Genomic DNA, 5,130 nt, shown 5'->3' with positions numbered 1-5,130 from the left:
TCTCATGCCTACTATTTCTATATCAATTTCATCCCCCAAACACATTTCCTGCACACAAGTGAACAAGAACCACTGGTAGTTTCCAGGCTGTCATGGTATAGCAAGAGAACCTTCTGTTGATCTCTACTTGAAGAACCCTTTCGAAAAATTGTAGCTGGGCAACCATGACCAGCAACAATGAAAAGTGACCTGAAGCATAGGGTCTGAGAGCAGATTTTTGGCTCTTGTTCAACTCTGCAGCAGTGGGAGAGGAGGAAAGAACACGTTTTAGAGGCAGGAATATGAGTGGCAGGGCAAACAGAAGCAAGCATACCTGAATGCTGGCTTTAACAAGTGTTTGTTGAGTACCTTCTACATGTCAAGTGCAGAACTTGGTGGTAAAATCTAGTAGGGGAGAATAATATTCGTGACGTATTCTTTAAGTAAATCTTCTCTCTGGAGAATTGGAGTAGTCTCCCTGTGGCCAGTGAATTCCACCTTCCAGCAGCTTCATGGATGCAGGCAGCTATAACAGCTTGGGATCAGTCTGGAAAACAGAAACATTCTATTCCTAAAACAAAAATCTTCACCCCAGAACTGGACTTTACACAGACGTTGGAAGAACTAGGGAGAGAAGGTCAGAGAAAACAATCTGCTATGGGAAAGATTCCTGAGTGCCGAAGCTGGAAAGCCAGGGCAGCCGGTGAAGACCTCTGTCTGCAGCAACCAAGTGGATGGCTCCCATGTGCTCACAGAGAAGCCGCATCTCTCATGGCTGCCAACAGAGCCGACAGCATCTACATCCATAGAACAATTGGCTTTGCCTTCTTTTCCGCTGCCCGGATCTCATGCAACTTCCTCCCAGTGGGAAGTTCTATACAGTACAGCAGGGGAGTTTGCGGAGTGCAACTTCACAGACCTTAGAAGGGCAAGGTTATGAAGCTGAGTTGGCAGTTGGCAGCCCAGTCCAGGAGCCTGGCCCCATCTCAGATGTTAGCATGGAGGTCGGTATTTTATTGACGACCTACTCCTGCCCGTCACCATACCCAGCATTTCGAATTTCATCATTGAAGCCTTGTGGCAACCCTAATGTTTGTTGGTGTGTGCCAGTGATGGCCAGGGGTGGCAGAAAAGAAAATGAAAGCTAAAAGGGGTACCCATCCCGTGGTTCCAGAGCTGTAGTGATAGTGATGCTGAGGGTCAGATACAAATCTGCCTGACAAAAGAGCCTGGTTTATGAACTGCATACCGTATTTCCTCTCTATCTCTTCTTCTCTGTCCTCACTGATTGAGGCTAAGAAATCAGAAACCAGTTTATTTTCCCATGTAATTTCACTGAAGTTGAAGTTGACACTTTTAATCCCAATGACTCTTAGAATAGACATTTGGGGAATTTAGGGCATGTATAAGTCTTTTGGTTCTAAAGATAGAACCCCAAAGGAAATGACAGAAACTGTAAGAAACCCCAGAAAGAATGTACATACACCATAGATGGATGGAATTCCTTCTCCAAAATTAAACTACAAAGTTTTGGAAATGGTTTATTGATGAGATTAATCACTCAAAAATAGGACATAGTCAGCCTGCTGGGTCATTTTTAGGGAAATCTGTACTTTGCTGAATTATAACAGAGTGTGAAAGTATACTGAAGTGAGGAAAGGTGTTATTGCAAGAGAAATGTAAGAAGTTATAATGGAATATGAGACAAAGAAAACTAGCTAGAAGAAATGGGCCTGTGGTTATCAGGAGAATTTTATAAATGAAGAAAGAAAAAGGAAATAAGACTACAAGAGAAAGAGAAGGAAGGGAGCCAGGAGAAAGAGGAAGAGAGAGAGAGAGAAGGAGGGAGGGAGGGAGGGAGAGAGAAAGGGGGAGGGGGGAAGGGAGACAGAGAGGAGGGAGAGGGAAAGAGAGAGATAGAAAGATTTATTTTGGATCCCAGAAAGAAGTAATCTGTAAAAACAAAATGTTCAAAGGAATTACATAAAGAAGACTCTTCCCACTACAGCTCTTCTCTAAGATCTCAATCTCCCCAAACTCTCCCTTTCCTGATTTGATGCTTAGGTAGTGTGATATTGGAAATAGAGTATACTATATGCTAGGTATTTTTTTTTAATTACTTGAAATATGTTTCCATACCAGTGTACATATTTGAAGTTGCTTTATACATATATTTTTCAGATACATTTCTAATTAAAATCACAAATTTCCCAGAACGTTATAACTGGTATAATTGAAGTCTTGGACAGAGAGCTGAAAGCCAAAAACTTGGCCAGACACTTCTTTTTATGTCATCATGATTTCTTTTAAATTTATTTATTTATTTGAGAGGCAGAAATACAGACATAGAGGGAGAGACAGAGAAAAAGTTCTTCCATCCTTTGGTTCACTCCCCAAATGCTTGCAATGGCTGGATCAGGGCTGATCTGAAGCTAGGAGCCAGGAGATTCTTCCAGGTCTCCCATGTGGTTGCAGGGGCCCAAGCACATGGGCCATCTTCCACACTGTTTCCAGGCCTTTAGCAGGGAGCTGGATCGGAAGAGGAGCACCCAGGACACAAACTGGTGTCCACATGGGATGCTGGTGGCACAGGCAGAGGCTTAGTCTACTGCGCTACAGCCCTGGCGCCACCATTATATTATCTGAATTCTGTCTTCCTATGTCCATCTGTAAGGCTACTTCATTTCAGACGCAGATGAGAGAACTGTATCAAATATATGTCACTGGGAGTTAATATGCTGTATTTCTGATTTCTCATTCGAAAAAGTTCATAAAAAAATAGAATTGAAAGATAAGTTTACATATAATAGAAAACATGTGATATTTGTCTTTTGTGACTAATTGAATGTTCTCCAATTTCATCCATTTTGTTGCAAAAGATAGGATTTCATTCTTCTTTATGGCTGAGTAGTATTCCGCTGTGTCTATATACCAGACTTTTTAAATCCAATAATCGGTTGGTGGATATCTGGATTGGTATTCACATATTTTCTCTGATTTGTGGTAGTTAACATAGAATACCAAAAAAAAAAAAAAAAGATGTGGAAGAATGAAACTGATGTGGCTGATATTGTGGCTCAGAAGGTAAAGCTGCCACCTGCAATGCCAGCATTTCATATGGGCACCAGTTCCTATCTTGGCTGCTCTACTTCCAATCCAGCTCCCTGCTAATGGCCTTAGAAAAGCAGTGAAAGATGATCCAGGTATTTGGCACCTGCCCCCCATGTGGGAGACCCACTTGAGGCTCCTGGCTTCTGGTTTGGGTATGGCCCAGCCTCAGCCATTATGGCCATTTGGAGAGTTAACCAGCAGATGGAATAAATTCTCTCTCTCTCTCCCTCCCTCCCTCCCTCCCTCTCTCTCTCTCTCTGTAACTTTGACTTTCTAAACAAACAAACAAGCAAACAAATCTTTTTTTTAAAAGAATGAAACTGATATCTTATGATTTGATTATTGTTTGTAGCCCTTGTGTATAATCCTGTGGAATAGTGGTCTTTCTACTTTTTACTTGTTGAACATTATTAATCATTAAGCCTGATATTAGAAAGTAAATGGAAATTGTGTTACTATAAAAATTAAAGAAAAAGAAGAAGAAAGGAGGGAGGATTGAGGGAGAAAAGGATGGTTATCTTCATAGAATTGTGTCTGTGAAATACTTGGAATCTGTTCTGTTTTCATTAGTAAAAATTTTCAAAAATGAAATAAAAGATAAGGTTATTTTGGTGCAAAAAACTTGAAATCCATGCATGGATTTCTCATAAATAAGTATTCCTCATGAACTTTTTGAAGTCTCTCATGGGTATGATTTTTAAAAATTTTTTGCATCAATGTAATTTTATAATTGAATTCTATATCCTTTGAAATCTCCTCACATAGGAAGTATGTTATGAGGCCACCCCCATCCAGTATCGATAAAGATTTAAACACCAACTTAAAAAAAGTAGCAGGCAAAATATCCTTTAAGTACAGGAGAATTAATTAATGCTAAAAGTTATTTTTGGAGGACAGAGTCAAGAAATGAAATGAAATTTAAGAAAAAGTCATGAGGTATAAGCAACAAGGTGACCACGATGAAATGCTGTGTTTAACCATTTTGGTCAAATTGACTGGCATTTGGTATTTTGGCGCGGAGGAAATTCCTGGGTTCAGCATCTGTTGAATGAAGGAGACTGTGCACAGGGCAATAGAAAGGAAAGGATACTCCAGTGTTAACAGTACCAAACATGAGATCACGAAACAGTGTCCTGATCATCCCAAAGACTTTCAGTCCAGATTTTTATTATTTTTTAACATTTTCCACTGATGTATAAATTATATGTATTTATGGGGTGCCATATGATGCTTTCATACATGTACACATCATGTGACATTCTAAACAGGATAAGCATTTTTTCAAACATTCGTCATGTCCTTATGGTGCAAACATTTAAAACCTTATCCCCTAGCTATTCTATTTTAGATATATGTTGCACTATTGTTAGCCATAGTCTTTTTATTGTTCAACAGAACCAGGTCTTTGCTCCCCTGTATAACTTAGTACTCGCTAATCACTTCAAGTATGGACAAGACATAAGAATGGCTCTGAGAGAAGCAGAAGACCACCTCTGGTAGTTGATTCAACTGAACCATTCAGAGTTCTCAAGGGGAGGGTCTCTAGCTATTCCTGGTTATTTTCTCCAAAAACTTCAAGCTCCTTTCAATTCAATCAGTAAAGGCTCTGACACGACAGCCTGTCATCATCCTAATACCTTCATGCTCCAATGATGGGGTAGCTTCGAAGGAAACACAGAACTGTAACAAGCCCTTTGGTAATTGAGGTCCCTGGCCAGAACACTTTTGTCATGAAACTCAATGCACCTTCAAACCCCTCTGCTGTCTTCTTCTAGGTCTGCTGCTATGCTGTAGCTGGGAAAAATGTGAAATATAAATAAACAGAAAAAGTCAGGTGTCATGGGGATTTGGTAAAGAAATCTTTTATTTCTAGAAACCAGGATGAAAAATAATGCTGAAATCAAAATCCAAAAGTGTTAGGTGGAGTGAACCCAGTCTCTGGATACAAACGCAGAAGCCCCAAGCCTTCTGGCCAGTCGTAGCATGATTGGCAGCTTGCAGAGATGGTGGGGATGGAAATAGCAGGCATGTCAATCAAGG

Source organism: Lepus europaeus, chromosome 20, assembly GCF_033115175.1.
Source record: "Lepus europaeus isolate LE1 chromosome 20, mLepTim1.pri, whole genome shotgun sequence".
Lineage (NCBI taxonomy): Eukaryota > Metazoa > Chordata > Mammalia > Lagomorpha > Leporidae > Lepus > Lepus europaeus.
Note: the sequence above shows the minus strand (reverse complement) of the source record.